At 41.3% G+C, this 20,741-nt stretch overlaps 1 protein-coding gene across 5 annotated transcripts in view; it reads right to left on the bottom strand.

Moving 5' to 3' along the window:
• The window catches only part of LOC311514966 (uncharacterized protein), a 414,125-nt gene that overhangs the window by 233,303 nt on the left and 160,081 nt on the right, over positions 1–20,741 (bottom strand). For 2 of the 5 annotated variants that reach the window (XR_014710003.1, XR_014710013.1), the window contains one exon: positions 8,500–9,121. The exons of 2 other annotated variants lie outside the window; for them this stretch is intronic. The gene's annotated coding sequence lies outside the window, so the exon portion shown is untranslated. Of the gene's footprint in view, positions 1–8,499; positions 9,122–20,741 lie in introns of those variants that run through there. One more of the 5 variants, XR_014710010.1, reaches the window with a different exon arrangement.

The following is a 20,741-nucleotide window of genomic DNA, read 5'->3' as shown; positions in this document are numbered from 1 at the left end:
GCGTTTAGCCAGCTGATCCAGCTATCAGATTTGCTCTTTGGCCTCCCCTGCTGAGGCTGACTTTTCTGTCAGACTGTCAGGGTGGGCGAGGCATGTGGCAGAGACTTCTGCCAGCTAATCTGTGCCCTCCCTGCTCTCAGATCTTCCACTGTCCTCCTGTGAGACCCCCCCCCCACCTCCCTCCAGCCAGTTGTAGGAGGAATCCAATGCAAAGAGTGCTAGCAGATGAGAGAGAGGGGAAAGAAATCATAATATTGGTTTAGCAGGAGCAGCCAGGTCTGCACCCTTTATGGGAAGGTGGGGCTGACTGAGCAGGGATGTTGCGGCTACTGGGAAAAGGAGCATGGAGCTTGGGAGACATGCAGCCTCAAATGTACTGGCCTTGTCTGACTTTGGTCAAAATAAATTAATACTCTTTTGCACTTGCATGCCACCTTTTTACCAAGGATCTCAAAGCACTACAGCCATATTAAATAAAACCAACAACACCATGAGGTACAGTACATAAGAATTAACATTCCCACTTTACATTTTACTACTGCGCTGATCTGGATTTATAGTTTTTAAAAATGTTTCCACTTTAACACCAAAGCCATTCTGGGTACTCCAAAACTACTCGGGGTATTGGACTATTGTTCCCATATCTTTATTGCCCTACATTTGTTCCTTGTTTCCAGTCTAATTATTTTGTGTTTTGCTGAACTGAACTTAAGAACTTTTAGAAAGGCACTTTGTAAACTTAATATATTGCTATATGCCATCTGCTAGTTCAATCACTAAATAATCTAAATCTTTTAGAATAAGAGTTATTCTATTCCTCATTATTTGGTCTGTCTCCAATGTTAATAACATCTGCAAACTTGGAGATATTGTCTTTAATATTCTCATCCAGTTAATTTATGTGTATTATGAATAACAGAGTCTTAATTCCTGAAGTCCATCACTCATTACACCACCTTTCCATATTAATTGTTCTGTGTTGCCTCACTTTTTAACCAGTTTTCCATCCAGCAGCCTATTTAATATTTATTAATCATTGGAATGGTATTTAGTCAACTGCTTTTTGAAAATCTAGGTCTCTCTGAAGCATATGGTGCTGGCCACTGTTGAAGAAAGGATAATGCACCACCTGGACCAAGGATCTGATCCAGTCTGGAAATTCCTGTGCTCCTAATATGCTCAAAGTGTCCTTTAACTTTCACGGCGGTAATAAATAGATGTGGACAGAAAACAATAATTCTGTTTTGTGAAAAATTTTGAGGTTTCAGCATCTGGTTTTGTTCCACATCAGGTCAAAACCAAGACCTATAGAATTTTTTTGCAAAAAGGGAGCAACACCTCTTACCCATGAAAAGCCAATAGCTCAGTGTTAGGTCATTCACCTAGGATAGGGGACACCCAGGTTCAAGTCTCCATTCTGCCTGATTTTGGCAGGGATTTTAATCTGCATCTCCAACATCCCAGGTGAGTGCCCTGACCATTAGACTGTAGGCTAGACTGGGGTCTCTCTCCCTCTCAATTCATTCCTGGAGCTGAGGAAATCCCCTCCCCTCCCCAACAAAAGTTTTGTCAAAACCAATACATTTCCATGATAAGTTTCAATTTCAACTATCTGCATTTTCCAACAAAAAACATTTATTAGAAAAATTCCTGGCCAGCTCTAATAATTGTTTTCTGTTGTCTTTTTTTCTCGGTTTTTTGTTTTATTAAAACACATTGTGACAGTCATCCCACCTGGACCTTAAATATGTATTGCTGTTCTGGGTAGATTTATCAATTATTTAATTCAACAAATTTTTTGTACAACCTTGCATATCTTCTAAATCGGTTTAGTTGAAGTCCAGCATGATTATATTTCAGAGTAGCAGCCATGTTAGTCTGTATTTGCAAAAAGAAAAGGAGTATGCTCAAATAAATTTGTTAGTCTCTAAGGTGCCACAAGTCCTCCTTTTCATGTTTATATTGTTCTCCACTTTAGAGATCTTTAAAGGCATTTCAAATCAGAACATATGTCCACAGAGTCCTAGGCATTATGCAATTTCTACTTCATTTAATCTAAAATTGAGGTCTAACAAGATTTGATCATTAAAGAGAGATACTGATACTGTCCTTTATGATACTGATTTAAGCTTTCTGTGTCAACAAATTTCCTTCATGTGATTTCAGTGAAAATTATTGTGGTATATCTGTCTCTTCTAGTGATCTTTAGAAGGAAGGCAACCCTAGCTAGGAACACCACCATAAAAGAAAATGACAGTAAAATCTAACCTCAGAAGGGTGAACACATACGAATAACAGAATTAAGTTTTAAGCTGAAGCATAGATTCCCAGAAAGAACATTGAACAAGACTTGAATGAGAAATACAGGGCAACCATACAAACAAAATTTGGCTAGAGTCAAATGGTTTAGACAAGGAGTAGTTGAGTGGAATTGGAAAGGGAAGAGAACAAAGATCTGGTTACTTTAAATTGAGATACATATGTATCCCTTAATATGAGAGTGTATGCAACCTAGTCACTAATAGTTAGCGTATATAATACCTTGGGGGGTAAGCTTTACTTCAAGGAGTTTTAAAACCAAAAGTACAATCTTTTAATTTCAATGTAGTATGACCCTGTTACATGGTCAAATTCTGCCCTCGTTGAAAAGAGTGCATGGGGGCAGGAGAGAGTCACATCTCTGCACAGTCAGACTGGGGAAATTATACCAAAATGTGTTCTCTAGGAAAAATGAGTTTTGCTGTGCAGATGTAATTTCAGGACTGTAGAATTAGTTTACTGCAGATATGACACACAGTCAGTGATATCTGGTAAACAGTGACTGAACATCCACATCCAACTCCAGATCCAAGTGGGGAGGGGGATTGTTTGTCTGTTTGTTTTTCTTTTGTTGGGTAGGGGGTTGTGGGGTGGGAAGGGAAATGTGCTTCATTCTGGCTTTCCAACACAAAACACATTACTTCCTAACTAGGATTGGCCAGTTTCATTAAATCAAATTAGATTTTATATGAATCAGCACAGAAAAAAACTAGATTTTACTTGTGCAGCTTGTCACACAAATGACCTAGAAAAAAATCTTAAAATGTCTTCTGCTGATCAGTGCTTCTTCCATTTTCCCTGTCTTCTGTTCCCACTCACCTCTCCTCATGATCCAAAGACTGTTCTGACCCACGCCCATCTCCAAACAAATTCTACTGCTTCTTCTCTGGCTACTGAACTCACCACACAGGAATAAAAGGAGAAATAAAAAATACATATACTAAAAAATTTCACAGAGAAAAGAATGAAAAAATACAGCAAAGAATATATGCGGAATGATCTTCTGCTACTTGAACAACTGTCAAACATACAATCTTGTCTGATTTCATTCATAATAAATAATTATTCTTTAATATGCCCTTGTACTTGTGCAGCACTTTTCATCTAAGTAGCTCAAAGTGCCATACCAAAATTTTTAAAGCCCAGCAACATCCTTGTGAGGTACTGGGCATCAGAATTAACATTCACCATGTGTATTTTGCTGCTGCTTTAGTCTACATTTATAATTTAAATATGTTAACAGTCTAAGGCTCTTTATCACAGCCTTGGGTGCTCCTATGGCTCTTTTCTGCAGCTTAAGTGCTCTCCACAGGTTTGGCTGTTATTAATTTCCTTCCCTCAGAAGCCATTTTCCCAGACTCCAGGTCCTTTTGCCAACATGCTAAGTGACCAGGACCCAGAGTTATGTGGTCCTGCCAAACAGATTTCTACCCCACATTGTACCTTCCAGGTCACTGTCCCCCTTCCTTTCTGTACTTTAGGCCCATAAAAACCAGGGGCTCATTGGGAGACTAGAGAACTTCAGTCCTGCCTGTTCACCTTAGATGACAGGAAGTGGGAGGAAGTTCGAGGAAAGGTAGAATTGTGGCTGGTCAGAAGCCCTGGCTCTGCACCTCTCTTTAACTTCACCTTTCTTTAACTGCAAGTGAATACATTTTCCACAGGAAGCTGCTAATAGGTGTAGGAATAGGACTTTCTTTGGCCAACCATAGTCTCTCAAGTGGTTCTCCTTAAAAATAAAGCCCTTAGGCAAAATAGCCAGCATCTCCCATTACTTTCAATAGTCAAGACAGCTGTCATTTCCCTACATCATTTGCACATGGAAGGAAAGCTACCCTGAGTAACCACAGTCACCATCTGCCATTGTTTCTGCAATTAAGCCGCATTGCCTTGAGGGAAGCTGTCCATCGACTTGTGCTCTATGATTATGGAACAGGAAACTGAAGATGCAGGGGAATGAAAACCAAAGGCTGACTGAGGGTGTACAAATGGAGACTAAGGAGGGTGCCGTGGAAATTTAAGTACAGAAGGAGTGTGAGGAGTGCACAGCAGGCAGATTAAGGGGAGACAGGAGAGAAGCTGAGGAGTGATCAGGGGAACATGGAGGATAGAAGATAACTGAGGAGAGACATTTGGGGGAAATGGAGGGAGGATGAGTTTAGCAAGAGACCTCCGTGACCTTTGTGACAAAAGTCATATTCTTACTTACTATGTAAGTTCTTACAAATTGATTGTTCATTTGTTCCATTATCTTTCCAGGTATTGAAGTCAAGATGTCTGGTCTGTAATTCCCCAGGTCTTCTTTGTTCCCCTTTTACAAGTCAGGTACTATGTTTGCCTTTCTCCAGTCTTCTGTGGCCTTACCCATCCTCCATGAGTTCTTGAAGATAATCACTAAGGCTTCTGAGATTGCTCCAGGCAGCTCCTTAAGTACCCTAGAATTAAGTTCATCAGGCCCTACCAATTTGAATGCATCTACATTATCTAAATACTTTTCAATCTGTTCTTTCCCTATTCTGGCTTGTATTTCTTCCCCTTTGATAGTAATATTAAATATGATAAGTATCCAATCACCATTGATATTTTTAGTGAAGACTGAAGCAAAACAGGGCATTAAACACTTTAGCCTTCTTGATGTCATCTGTAATTAGCTGTCTTTCTCCACTAACAGGGGGACCTAACTCTTTCCTTTGTCTTTCTCTTGCTCCTAATGTATTTACAGAACCTCTTCTTATTGCCTTTTATGTCTCTTGCTATGCGCAATTTATTTTGTTCTTTAGCCTTTCTGATTGTCCCAACGTGCTTGTTGTAGACTTCTGGACTCATGCTTAGCAATTTGTCCATGTTTCCGCTTTTTGTAGGATTCCTTTTTGGTTTTTCTGTCATTAAGAGCTCCTGAGGGAGGCACATTGGCCTCTGCCTACTCTTCCCATCCTTCCCTCACATTAGGATAGTTTGCTGTTGTGCCTTTAATATTATCTCTTTGAGAAACTGCCAGCTCTCCTGAACTCCTTATTCCCTTTTTTCCCATGGGACTCTAAGTTTGCTAAAGTCTGCTTTTTTGAAGTCAATTGTCTTTATTCTGTGGCTCTTACTCCTTCTTTTCCTTAAAAGAATGAAATCTCTCATTTCATTATCACTTTCACCCCACCTTTAGATCCACAACCAATTCATACCTGTTAGTCAGAATCAAGTCTAACTGCTGTCCTCCTGCAAACTTCCTCTACCTCCTGAAACAAGAATTTGTCCCCAGTATATTCCAAGAATTTATTGGACATTTTGTGTTTACCATATTACTTTTCCAACAGATGTCTGGTGGTTGAAGTCTCTCACTACAACAAGGTCTGGTGTGTTTTGACTGTTTCTGTTATTTGTTCTAGAAATGCCTCATCCCTCTCCTTCTCCTTATTTTGTGGTCTACAGTAGACCCTCCATGACATCATCCCTCTTTTCTCCCCTTTTATTTTCACTTAAGGACTTCAACTGGTCTGCCTTTCACCTCCATCTGGACCTCAGAACAAGTGTATGTATTCTTCATGTATAATGGAACACCACCTCTTTTTCCCCCCAGCCTGTCCTTCCTAAACAAGTTATAGCACTCAATACCAATATTCCAGTCATTAGAATTATGCCCCACCCCCCGCCACATGTCAATGTGATGCCAATTATGCCAGGGGATTTAGTTTATGCACATTCCAGTTCTTCCTATTTATTTCCTATACTCCTTGCATTTGTGTATAGACATCTAAGATGTTGAACAGATTCCCCCACTGTTTTCCTCTTGTTGTGCCTATGACCCTATTGTAGTTTGCCATTTCTCCCCTTTTACCTCTGCTCCCCACACAACCCCTAGCCCTCTGTTAATGTCACCTACTCTTTCCTTTCCCCTTTTAACCAGGAACAGATGTAACTGTTTGGATGCGAGGGCCTGAATTTCTTTTTCCCCACCCACCCAATCCTTAGTCACAACTCACTGCCTCACACTGAACTCAGCCCCATTATTTGCAGTTACACACCAAGATAATAGATAAATATGCTAGCTTGATGTTTCTGCAAAATTGATCAGCCCTGAAAAAACTGATATTTACATTTAACTTTTTCTCATTAGGTTTCAGAATTCAAACTCAAATGTGAAGAATAGGGCAGTTCATACCTTTCAGTGTGTATATAGTATTTCAGGCTTCCTGCAGGCTCAAGTAAACAATACCAATTTTGTACTGATTTACATCTGGTTAATCCTTGAAGGTTATCTTCACATCTCCCTGCTTGCATGCTTCTGCCTTTTTTTGCTAATATATCAAAGGCCTCTTTAGAAAGCCAAGGTTTCTTGTGCTACCGTCTGAAGCCAATTGTTTCAGCAGGGGTGTGTGATATAGTGTTACGTATACCATGCCAGGCAATAACTCTCCATGGAGACATGAAGGGTTGCATGACGTGACCCTACCTGGCATTGCCCACTGGACCATCACAGAGATTCGTGGATTTGCAGGTTTGAGACAGATCTGGGAACTTCACTCTACAATGCTTGATATGATGCTATAAACTTTGGATACTCTAGCTGGCACAATGGTCCTCAAAAGACATGATGACGATGATGATGATATCTCCACAATAAAAAGGAATAGAGAAACTTAAAAAAAATGAATTTGGGTACCTACAATTAGAACTCTACATCCACAATTCACCATTTACATAGAAGTGTCCTGATTCTCAGAGTACTGAGCAACCATAGACTCGATTGGAGGCAGGCTGTGTTTATTTAGTTGATTAAACATCTATTTAGGGGTCCAGTTCTAGGCGCCTATATTTGCAAATATTGACCTTATTTATTTTTCTTATTGGAAAACTTAGATTCAAGCCCACATTTATGTAACATCTTTATTCTTAGAAGATCAATTATGCAGCTCTGTATGAGACCGCACAATCACATTTCACAACAGGCCCTCGTTACTGATGCACTGTGCTCTTCTGCTATAAATCTGTAGACAACAAAAGTTCTGTGGCAGGAAATTGGCTAAAAAAGATTACATAAAAGGTCTTAAAGTCTAACTTTTATGACCTTACAAGTGCTTTTACAATGAATACAATACAATACACAGGGCAAAATCATTTCCACATGGAAAGGACAGAAAAAATAAAATACAATTCTATCCCTGAAGATAATTTTGTTTTTTAAAAAATGATGATTTAGGACTTCTGACCTATTAAAAATCAGTATTTACTAAAGGCTGATGGATTTAATATTTCTCAACACCTGACACTTTTGTTTTCATTGAATACTGTGTAATAAATACCTTCTTCTGTATATTATTTATTGATTTAGTTAGACCTACATTTTCCTCCCCTGAATACTTACTAAACAGAGCTGTTGTTTTTTTGAATTGATTTTGCTGTCTCAGCCACATTGAGGCATAGATGCTTTTTTGGCTTCCATCTGAATGAACAATTTCCTAGTTAGACACACTGGATTTGGAGTTGGGTCAATAAAAGCTTTACTGTGTCCTTTCTCTTTCCTCACAGAGCTCACAAAAGAGAACTAAATTCCATTCATCCTTTCATTGGCCACTGTGGAATCTTTAGCAATGCAGTACTGGCTTGAATGAGGAAACATGGCAAGAAATTGGAAGAAACACAAATAGGAATTCTCTATTTCCCATGCCCACTACCCTGAAGATCTGTTGCCACTGGGGATGCATATGAATTTCCTGCACTTTAATTATTTGTCTTTGCCACCAAATTGCTTTGGAAGTGTTAGGTATCAAAAGAAGGTTTAGCTTAATCCTGCTGAATCTTATGTGGTTAACTGTAAGTTATTTACAAAGAACCCATTTGGAGTGGTTCTTGGCAATTTAAATGTAAAGGATTGTAGAGCAGATTTCAAGTGTGGAACTCTTTTTCCACTTTTGAAAAACTAAGGCTTAGACATATCAGGTTAATAAAATGTTTTAACTCAGTAGTCTTTGTGGATTGCACACATATTTTCCCCAAAGGCTCAGCAGAATTAGATAGTCATTTACATCAATACAGTTAACTATTAATCTTATTTATTAAATGCATAATAAAACAAATAAATTATTCCAGTACATCCTGAAGAATGATTTGAGAACCTAAGGAGTCAAAGTTGTCTATTAATAACTATTTTTTTAAAATCTAGCATGTACAGCTCTTAAAGATAGCTTTCTATAGGGACAGCCAGAGGATACAACAACATACTGTTATCTCCTATGTGAACCCAGTTGTAACAAAAAAGATGTTGGTCAGAAGAAAGGAGGGAAAGGAATAAGGAGGAAAGGCCTTGGGAAGAAAGAAGGTTGTAAATCTTATCTGGATTAAGACTGGAAATAAGGGTGTACTTACAGTTACTGCCGACTAAAGAACATACTGCTTTATTGTTGTAGCTACATATTTAAAATGGTGATACAACACATACCAGCAAATAAGAAATAAGGGCAAAGGGCAAAGCATGGCTCTAGCCCATAAAATTCTGAGTCACTCAGTTAACCCCTTAATAACCACTTTACTACATGACTTTCCTTTTTAATTTACAGCCCAGATATAGATCTTTCTCTCACTAGATAACGGCCCTACTCAGCTGCCAGTGAAACCTCACATTTTGGAAACTGTACCCGCAGTCTCTGGGTTCAGCAAAACTGTAGATATTCCCAATTTGGTCATTGCAGGAAACTCTTCATCCTCTCCAGGTCTTTGCTTCTTACGGTAGACCTCACCCAGAAGCTCGTGCACTTGTATGTCACTCCATAAGCAGATCTGATCATGATGTTATTTTGCCACTCGATCATCACTTAAACAGATTTTAAAAGATAAAAGTCATGTTTGTTCTAGGATAGTACCCAGAATCCACATTGGCTGGCGTGTATTAAAACTTTGATATACATTCAATCCTTCAAACCCAACTTTCTATCTTTGGAATGATAAATGCCACAAACCAAGAGAGAAATCATAGAATATGAGGGTTGGAAGGGACCTCAGGATGTCATCTAGTCCAACCCCCTGCTCAAAGTAGGACCAATCCCCAATTTTTGCCCCAGATCCCTAAATGGCCCCTTCAAGGATTGAACTCACAACCCTGGGCTTAACAGGTCAATGCTCAAACCACTGAGCTATCCCTCCCCCCATAAGCTGAGCTATCCCTCCCCCAATAAATAATAATCATGGTTGTTTGTTTGATCAGCCTATTCCTTAAAACTTTCCCTTCAGTGCTGTGATGAATTAAGTCCAAAAGAGTTCTCATGCTTCTTGCCCATCAACAGCTAGACCAGGATCACCCCATTGTAGTTTGAGGATTGGTTCAGTATGTCAAAAGAAATCAAGCCCGCTTCATTTCCAAGCTTCCATTCATCATCATCATCTTCTTCATTCCCTCTTTGAAGGTTTGAACAGCGCTTTCAGCTAGACTATTTGAAGCTGGATGGTATGGAAAAGTCCAAATATGTTTAACCCCATGTAGGTACGCAGTGTCATTCTTGCCTTTGCTAGTGGATTCAGTCCTGCTTAGCCCCACTGATAAGTATATTCATTAATCACCACAGCTGAAGCCCCTGTTTCTACTTTCATGTGTACTGACTGATTGTTTAACTCAGGGATGGCAATCTTTGGCATGCAGCCCATCAGGGAAATCTGCTGTTCTGCCGGGATGATTTGTTTACCTGCAGCGTCTGCAGGTTCGGCCGATCACAGCTCCCACTGGCCGCGATCTGCCGCTCCAGGCCAATGGGGGCTGCCGGAAGTGGTGTGGGCCAAGGGATGTGCTGGCCGCCGTTTTCCGTGGCCCCTATTGGCCTGGAATGGCAAACCACGGCCAGTCGGAGCTGTGATTTGCCGAACCTGCAGACACTTCAGGTAAACAAACTGGCCCAGCCCACCAGGGGGTTTCCCTGACGGGCCGCGTGCCAAAGGTTGCCAATCCTTGGTTAACTGATTGTTTAACTCTACTCTTATTTAATAAGGTTCTACTTTCTTCTCTTTTATACAATACACAGTGTGTGGCTCTTCCTCTGTCTCTTCCTTCTCCCCCAGGAAAAAAGCCCTGTGCTTCCTTCTTTTTTCTCTGTAATTATGGGGTTTAACTGCTTGGCTTTAATATGCTGGTCGATAATTCCCTTTGTATTTCCTTGCTAAGTGTCCAACCTTGAGGCATGACACTGGGCCATTTTATATTGATAAATGAGCTAATCTATAGCAGAAACTCCCCTCAGGAGCCTGTACTCCCTTTTTGTTGGTTTTGCTTTTTGTTTATAGAATCAGTATTGTGCAAATGCAAATCTTGTAAATTTTTCATTGCTACGTCCATTGCTGTTGCCAGTTCTACTGCTTTGAGACAGGTCAAGATCCCTTCTGCCAGCAACTGCCTTTGAGTTTTTTCATCATCAATACCACAAACAAATCTGTCTCGCAGACAGGACATTTCCAAATGAACAATATTCAGTTAGCTTTTTAAGCTCAGCTACATACAGTGATACAGATTCACCTCATCCAATTATGAAACTTAAAACGTTCCACAATAATGCTGGGCTTTGGAATACAGTGCTCAGTTAAGATCCTTTGCAGTTCTTCCAAATTTTTCTCTCCCGGTTCCTGAGACTGTAACAAACTTCTTAAGAGGGAGTAGGCTTTACTGTCACAGACACAGAGAAATATTAATTTCTCTTTTCCCTCATCTCTAATCTAGTTTGTCAGAAAATAGTGGTCCAATCTTTCAACATATTGCTGCCGATCCTCGCTGCATTAAACTCTTCAATTTTTCCATAAGATGCTTGTGACACTTTGGGGATTCAACACAGACATGTAAGGGGTTGTGTTACCACATGCTCTGCAACTCTGAGTGCCACTATACTGCTGTGGCTAACAACCCTGATACCAACAAGAGCCTACAGACAAGCACACTGTTCACTCTAGTTTCCACCATCCAGTTACTTTTTGCAGTGATCCCAACACCCTCCCAGTCCTGAATTTCCCCCAAACCATCTGCCCTGTGATGATCTGCTAGGGTTTCCAGAATCGTGAGTTACTGTGTTACCTTTGTATGTCTACATTAAGAAATTAGGTTGAATTTATAGAAGTCATTTTTGTAGAAAGCTTTTTTATACAGTCGATTGTGTGTGTCCCCACACAAATGCTCTAAGTGCATGTAGTCAGCGGAGTGTGTCCACAGTACCGAGGCAACCATCGACTTCCGGAGCATTGCACTGTGAGTAGCTATCCCACAGTTCCCGCAGTCTCCGCCACCCATTTGAATTCTGGGTAGAAATTCCAGTGCCTGATGGGGCTAAAACATTGTCGCAGGTGGTTCTGGGTACATATCGTCAGGCCCCCCCCTTCCCTCCCTCCCTCTGTGAAAGCAAGGGCAGACACGCTGGCCAAACAGGAAATTGAAATTCAAAAGTTCGCGGGCCTTTTCCTGTCTACCTCGCCAATGCATCTGAGTTGAGAATGCTGTCCACAGCAGTCACAATGGAGCACTCTGGGATAGCTCCCGGAGGCCAATACCGATTTCAGCACTAATCTCCTTGTCGGGGGTGGAGTAAGGAAATCGATTTTAAGAGCCCTTTAAGTCAAAAAAGGGCTTCGTCGTGTGGAGGGGTGCAGGGCTAAATCGATTGAGTGCTGCTAAATTCATCCTCAACTCCTAGTGTAGACCAAGGCTCAGCCTCTGCAAGTGAGTTTTTCTACTGCTAAAATGTGTGAAATTAATATTCCATGACGCACCAGCTTGTCTGCCTTGCCAGCAAACTCTTCAGAACTCTGCCAGTCCAATCCTTGACTTGCAGGGAACAACCAATGAATCCCAACTCCCTAGTTCTCCAGAGGCGTTTTCTTGGAGTGTCCATTCCTCTTCCGGAACACACACACAAATTATGAAGTTCATTACTCTACTTCAGTTCATTCATTTAATTGAGATTCAAAAAACACCCTAATTTCAATTGCAGAACTGAACTGGTTTATAGTAAAATGAGTTTATTTAACAAAAAGACATAGAGTTAAGTGTTACCAAGTATACATAATAAAGACAGAAAGGGTTAGAAGCAAACAAAAGTAAAAATACACTTCTAAGACTAAAACTTAATTTCAGCAAGTTAGAATCTTTGCCTAAGCAGGTTTCTTGCCTGAACTCAGTTCACAGAAACTTCAACGCCCTGGTTAAAGGACCCAATGTTCTGTGATATCAAAATCTCGGGCCTTTAGTCCCCAAAATGGTGGATAACTATGGGGTCTTCTACCATTTATTTTTATAGTCCAGTATATCAGGCCTGAGAATAGTAGAATCACAGAAGATTAGGGTTGGAAGAGACCTCAGGAGGTCATCTAGTCCAACCCCCTGCTCAAAGAAGGACCAACCCCAACTAAATCATTCCAGTCAGGGCTTTGTCAAGCCAGGCCTTAAAAGCCTCTAAGGATGGAGATTCCACCACCTCCCTAGGTAACCCATTTCCGTGCTTAACCACTCTCCTAGTGAAATAGTTTTTCCTAATATTCAACCTAGACCTCCACTACTGCAACTTGAGACCATTGCTTCTTGTTCTGTCATCTGCCACCACTGAGAACAGCCTAGCTCCATCGTCTTTGGAACCACACTTCAGGTAGTTGAAGGCTGCTGTCAAATCTCCCCTCACTCTTCTCTCTCAGCCTCTCCTTATAAGTCATGTGCCCCAGCCCCCTAATCATTTTCACTGCCCTCTGCTAGACTCTCTCCAATTTGTCCACATCCTTTCCATAGTGGAGGGCCCAAAACTGGATGCAATACTCCAGAAGTGGCCTCACCAGTGCTGAACAATCACTTCCCTCGATCTGCTGGCAATGCTCCTACTAATTCAGCCCAATATGCTGTTAGCCTTCTTGGCAACAAGGCACATTGTTGACTCATATCCAGCTTCTCATCAACTGTAATCCCCAGGTCCTTTTCTGCAGAACTGCTTCTTAGCCAGTCAGTCCCCAGCCTGTAGCAGTGCATGGGATTCTTCCATCCTAAGTGCAGGACTCTGCACTTGTCCCTGTTGAACCTCATCAGATTTCTTCTGGCCCACTCCTTCAATTTGACTAGGTCACTCTGGACCCTATCCCTACCCTCCAGCATATCTACCTTTCCCCCAGCTTCGTGTCATCCGCAAACTTGCTGAGGGTGCAATCCATTCCATCATCCAGATCATTAATAAAGATGTGGAACAAAACTGGCCCCAGGACCGACCCATGAGGCACTCTGCTTGATACCAGCTGCCAACTAGACATCGAGCCATTGATCACTACCCGTTGAGCCTGACGATTTAGCCAGGTTTCTATCCACCTTATAGTCCATTAATCGAATCCATACTTTTATAACTTGCTGGCAAGAATACTGTGGGAGACCGTATCTAAAGCTTTGCTAAAGTCAAGGTATAAAGAAGAGTTGCTGACACAGAGTAATGAATCACCAGTGGGCCTCTGTGTCACAGTTTCAGTCTATGTTTTCTCCTCATCACCAATTTTGTATAGGGACCCCCAGAGCATACAGTACACAGAGTATCACCATCTACTTACAATTACTGCAGACTAAAGAACATGTTGCTTTATTGTGGGATTTACATACTCAAAATGATGGTGCAAACCCCACCAACAAACAGGAAGTAAGGTCTATGGGTGAAGCATGGCTCCAGCCCATAATACTCTGAGTCAAAATAGAATGTTAAAGAACATCATCAATTTCAAATCTAATCAGTTTAATGAAATCAGTGATGCATCTTGCCTCCAAGTTCCTCCTTTTCATGTTTTTACAATTGAGTTTTCCTGTTTTTAAATGTTTTCTCTCCCTTGTTGCTGCACTGATGACCCAAACCAAATAAACAATGGGGTGAGATCCTGGCTCAACTGAAGACAATAATAATATTCTCATTGATTTAATGGGGGCCAGGATTTCACTCCAAGGCCTCAGTCCCTCACAGTGATCCCTGCAGGTGGACTCTTGCACCCACCCAGAGTCCCATTAACTCCAATGGGACTAACCCAGAACCCAGTCCTGCCACTGCATCTGTGTGCACAGACTGGTGTTTGCATGCAGCCCATTTAAGTCAATATGCCTATACAGAGAAATGCAGTGAAACTGACTATGTTCTGCCAAAGCCACAAAGAAACCAAGTGAATAAAAGAGGAACCACTCTCTCTCTCTCGTCTTTCTCATCTCTTTCATTACTTCTACAGCTAGCAGATACAAAAATGTAAGACAGAAGTTTGATTTATAAATTGACTATATCCCTTTAAGTAAATTCAGCTTGTAGCCTTATAATTTAGTAAAGGATGCAATAAGTGAACATGAAGCCACCTTACCTACAGGAAAAAAACCTATCCATCTTCAGCATCCTAATTTACATCGCTAATCCCCTGGTTAGGAAAAACACAGAAATAGCCAGGGCCATTGTTAAGCTGTCATTTTAAACATTTTCTTTCAGCACCTGTGATCTGCGCTCACTTTTAAGAGGATTTTCAGTCCATTAGAGAGATCATCAAGAGATGCCTCTACCTCACAGGAGCTCTGATGTGTTAGGATTTACTGTTTAACTTGTTAAACTTGGCAGTAGAACCTCGAGGTTTTCCCTCTTTTTCATGAAAAAATGCGCATTTCAGATGAGAATGGGATTCGGGGAGGTAATTTGGATCGTCATTGGAGAGACTGAAAGGATCCGATGCTACAACACTCCCTAGACTCAGGTCACATCATAAAAGGATGCTGAGCTCCGTCATTTTTTCCTTGTCAATTATTTTAGAATCCGTCTGAAATATCTGATCATGAGGCTTTGCTGGAATTAAATGTCCATCACTAACTTTATAACTTCAATTTTAAGATGGACCTCAACTGCACACCCAGATCTGAAAGACCCTACAATTCAGAAAAGTGAAGATTTAAATCTCAGCTTCTCATCGCAGGCTATTTTCTACAGTATTGCCAACAAGACCCAACCCGAATCCTTCTAACGGCATGGGTCAGGCCACGAAAATCATGAGATTGGCTTAAAAATCACAGGATTTTTTTTTTAAATAAGTATTAAATTCTCTTTTTTCCTGCTTTCCATTTTCTCAGCCTATAGGGTTCGTTCACATTCTAAAGTTTTTTTTACACAACCACGAAGGGTAGAAACTTATTTTCTTTGAAAAAAAAAATAAATGCTGAGATACTTATGTAATCAAATGATTCCACTAGATAGATTTTAAGGAAAACTCCTTTTATCGGGAGAGCTGACAACCTCATATGGGTCCAAGTGAGAACGCAGGCTTACAACATCCTTTATACAGGAAAAAAAAATTGATCTGAATCTGGATTCAAACTTCACAGCTCAGGGCTATAACTCTATGATGAATCCAAACTGGCAGGCGGTTCTGAATTTTGGGAAGGTTTGGCTTCACATCCAGAATCAAGCTTCACAGTTTTGGCCTGTCTATATAATGGATCCAAAACAGAACCTGGCTCTCCAGGTGGCTGCCTCTTAGGGCTGAGTCCACCTCATACCTAACACACTGTCCATTCAAACGGAAACCCTTCAAGAAGACTCTGCACACATAGGTCTATGTTACCCAAACTATAGTTTGTACAACAGCTTAGGATCCCTTAAATGGCAGTAGTAAAACACCGGCCCGGGCACTGTATAATGATCAGACTACAATAAGTAAAGGGATATACTGATCATGACTGCTGTAAGATAAAGCACTAGAGATTGACTGCTGCGCTACCAAAAGATGCATGCAAGTGACTTGAATAGTGCAGTTCCACCTAGATAGAAAATAAGGTTTGCAGAGTGATATATCTGATCCCCATATTTATTAATTCCCAATATCCTTAGTTTCTCTGCAAAGCAACAATCTTTTCTCAGAAGAGGACACTCAATTCTGCAAGGCCCCAGTTTCAAAAAACACTTGGCTATGCAACAAATCAGAGGCAAAAGAGAAAAAAAAAATCAGAGACTCCCTTTCAAATATAAAGCATAAAAATAAAAAAAGCTAAAAGTCAACTTATTTAAAAGGTCAGTTTCAAACTCTGACATGCTTTTCCAATTTTAAATACCTGTCTTTTATATGGTATGCATATGTAGAAGGACAAATAAAATAGAAATGCTTAGGTGTTCATCATATGTGTATTAATCAAGAAACAATAGGTGGTTCATGCTTACGGCTGTATAATTAATGTCTTAGCATTATCAAAAACTAGCCAAAGAAGAATTAAAGACTTTGGGTGAAATCTTGACTTCATTGAAGTTGATGGCACAATTTTCATTGACTTCAAATGGATGCAGAACTCCTCGCTTGTCCTCTAGCAGGTAATTTTTAAAGGTAACTTTGGTTGGAGATCTCACAAGTTCAACATTAGGGCCAATTTCTGACTCTGGATGCATGTGCAGCTGCCATGAAGACAACAGTGCCTCTGAAGGTGGACTCTTGCTCCTAATGTTTATGAAGATTAACATGGACAGACGGATTATTTAAATATAAAAAAGTCAAACTAAGCTCGGATCATGGGAATCTCTCTTTGATGGTAGGCAGATGCCAGGAAGTCTGATAATGCAACATGGATTTTTTGTTATTAGGCCACTGTTTCAAAGTCTGCCCAAGTTGTTTGAGGCTGAAATTTGTTATCACAGGGGCTGGTCAGTATTTTGTATAAAATGAACTGATGATTTCAGGCTAGTTCCTACAAGATAGCTGTATGCATGGTACAAACCACCATCTTTATAGAGGAGTCAGACAAAGTTCCTCCTCTGCCTTGGTGGGTCCTGCGCTTTTCGGTTGATTTGCTCGCGTCAGAGGTTCACGGCAGCCCTCAGTTTGACCGCTTCTGCTAGAGGCTCAAACCTGCCGTTCACTCAGATAACCTCATCATTGGCCAGCATGGAGGAAACGGAGAACAACCTCTGCAATCTCTGTTGTCCCACCCAGTGGGTCGGAGACAGGCCAGATCCCTTTCCAAATTAGACCTTCCCTTCTGGTGTTGCTCACAAACCAGGTCAACTCCTCCTGTGTCTGATCAGGAGTTGGAGGAATGGGGGGAACCCAGGCCCGCCCTCTACACTGGGTTCCAGTCCAGGGCCCTGTGAATAGCAGCTGTCTACAATGTCTCCTGCATCAGCTGTGTGAGACAGCTATAACTCCCTTGGCTACTTCCCCATGGCCTCCTCCCAACACCTTCTTTATCCTCACGGCAGGATCTTCCTCCTGAAGCCTGATCACGCTTATACTCCTCTGTCCTCCAGCAACACGACTTTTCACTCCCTGCTCCTTGCACGCCCTCCACTAAGTGATGGGAGGTCCTTTTTAAACCAGGTGTCCTGATTAGTTTGCCTGCCATAATTGATTATAGCAGGTTCCTGTTTGCTCTAGCGCAGCCCCTGCTCTGGTCACTTAGGAAACAGAAAACTGCTTATCCAGTGTCCAGTATATCTGCCTTCTACTACTCTGCTGTACCCAACTGGCCTGGGTCTATCACAGGAGATTGTTTTACATTTGTCAGCTTTGGAGTTTCTTGCATTTCTTGCATTTCATCTGAAGCATCTGGTTCTTAGAGACAGTATACTAGACTACATAGACTACATACAGCAGCTCTCAACCTTTCCAGACTACTGTATCCCTTTCAGGAGTCTGATTTGTCTTGAATATCCCAAGTTTCACCTTACTTAAAAACCACTTGCTTACAAAATCAGACATAAAAATACAAAAATGTCACAACACACTATTACTGACAAATTGCTTTCTTTCTCATTTTTATATTATTATAAAAAAATATCAATTGGAATATAAATATTGTACTTACATTTCAGTGTATGAAATTTTAGTTTGTTTATACTGACTTCACCAGTGCTTTTTATGTATCCTGTTGTAAAATTAGGCAATATCTAGATGAGTTGATGTACCCCCTGAAGGACCGCGGCGTACTCCCATAGGTATGCATACTGCTGGTTGAGAACCACTGACTTTGACCACTGGTATGATCCAATATGGCAATTACTGTATTACTATAATATGGGCCCAAATCCTTCAAACATAGATGCATGCCACTAAAGTTCTCACATGTACAAGTGTTGCTGAAACGGGGTCCATTTCTTTTTAGACAAAGGACTGAATGAGAATGAAGACCACTTTCTGTTTACTCCAGGCCCTGACCTTAGAATGGCTGAAAACACACTAGCATAGTTTCACTGAACACCATGGATAGATATTGTTTTCTGAAAACCACATTTTAGTTATCTTATAAAATTACCTAAGACTATGTGTAGTTAGAATTTTTTCTTAAAATTGTCTACTTTTGTTACCGCCAATACCAGCAATGGTGAGGGCACCAGTGTAGAACAGCAGCTGGCATTATTCTAATCACGTCATCCAGTCCCGCTTAGAGTACATATCTATATTACAATCATGGAATCATAGAAATGTAGGGCTGGAAAGGACCTCGAGAGATTGTCTAGTCTAGAGCCATGATGAGGCAGGACCGAGGGGCAATTAGAGATAGAGCTGCACTGTTGTGTTAGCAAAAGTAGGGAATTTAAGAGAAAAAAGTTTAATGCAGGAAAGGCCAAAGGGGGCAGTCTATAGCTTGGGTTAGTTAATACAGTTCTCACAAAAAATCCTGGTCACAATGGTCAAGAAAACCATGTTGGAATCCAGAACAGTTGTGATGAATCAGATGCACAGCATAAATCAGTGTGGCGAATCTCTGTTCATGAAGATTGCCTAGCAGGTAAGGGGACAATTAGGGAGGAGTGTGTTGTAGAGAGCTCCTGGAGCTCTGGAAGGAATAAGACATTAAAGGGCATTTGGGAGCACAGACTGCAACCCACTACATGCTAGAGCCATAGACCCTTGGTAGCTTAGGCAACTACAGTAACTGCCATTGTATTCCTGTCACAGTACTAGGGACTGTGTGAGACAAGAGCTGGCACCATGCCATGCTGGAAACCCCACAAAAGGCTGACATTTACACTGATGGTAGGAGTGGGATCCTCTAAACATCACCAATGGTGTGAGGAAAACCACAATTAGGGAATTTGGATGGTAGACTTTTGGTGAGCAAGATGACAGAGTGCCATCCAATTAATGCAAATATGTAGCCCTGACAATCCAAGTGCTCTCTTGAGTCCTGAGGAGGGACGTTGACCCGGCAGTTCAGATGGGGTGATGTTGAAGCCCATTTTCATGTCCAGAAAGTATATGGGGGATGGCAGAGGCCTGGACAACTGGATCAGTATTTTGAGCATGCTACAAGAATAAATGGCTGGGAGAAGGCCACAAAACTGTATTTTCTGGGCCTGCTACTCTAATGACAATCAGTGGAACAAGCATCTATCAAAGATACCCTACAGCTGTCCCTGAACTGAAGCACAGAACACAAGGCTGAACAGCTTTCAACAGAGACTAAAGAAAAAAGGGGTGGAGGAGCTCAGATAATAATTTTGGCTGTGGCTTCTAGTGTCCTGCCATCGGAGCATTCGCAGACTGTGAGGACAAAAAGTGAGATTGATTGACTAGGGGCCTGTTTGTGACCGATGTATCTGGAAGGGAGATGTGAATAGTGCTTTGAAAAAAGAAACCTAAAGGACTGGAAAAAGACATCACAATTTCTGCAAGCTGGAGCTAGCCATAGATGATACAGAAGAAGGTGGCTCAGATGCCTGTTCATAGGCTTGTGACACCAACCTGGAGGCAAATTTTTCTAAAGTAAGGACATGAGAGTCAGACACTCAAGAACTGACAGTGATTATGAAGGCACAGCAATGTGACATTAACCAGTTTAAAGCAGAGAAGATCTAAGGTCATGAGCCCCACAACTCAGCAAAGATAGGTGGGGAGAAGACAGAGACATTGGAAATAACTTAGAAAAAAGCCAAGGAGTTCAAAGAGACTGACAATGTTGGAGCTGTGGCAGTCCAGGCCACTGCATCATGGATATGTTCTCTTACACACAAGCCCAAAGAGGGGATCAAGAATAGAGCTGGGAGGGAAACACTTTTCCTGTCCCATGAAACGTTGAGATATTGAAAATTTCCCCACTCCAAAACATTGTGAAAGAATTTCCAATAGCCTGATAGCTAGAGCACACCCCAGGATGTGGAGACCCAGGGTTAACTGCCTCCTATGGAGCTGGGACTTGGCCATGGGTCTCCCACATTCCTGGCCAAAGCTCTAACTACCAGGCCACTGGCTAAGCTAGGACAGGACTCTGTCTCAGTCTCCCACTTTGTATGCCTAATTAAATACCCCAGGGGGAAGCAGGGAGACTGATGCTATAGCCAAGCAGTTAGGGCACTCACCTGAGATACAGGAATCTCAGGTTCAAGTTCCTAATCCACATCAGGCAGAGTAGAGACTTGAAACCAGGTCTCCCACATCCCACTGAGCACCCTACCCACCAGACTATTGTCTAGTATTTTCAGTTTCAATGAACTGGCATTTTC

This window comes from Lepidochelys olivacea, assembly GCF_965140295.1.
Source record: "Lepidochelys olivacea isolate rLepOli2 genome assembly, chromosome: 1".
In the NCBI taxonomy this organism is placed as follows: Eukaryota; Metazoa; Chordata; order Testudines; family Cheloniidae; genus Lepidochelys; species Lepidochelys olivacea.
The sequence above is the reverse complement of the archived record's forward strand: the minus strand, read 5'-3'. Positions and strand labels throughout refer to the sequence as shown.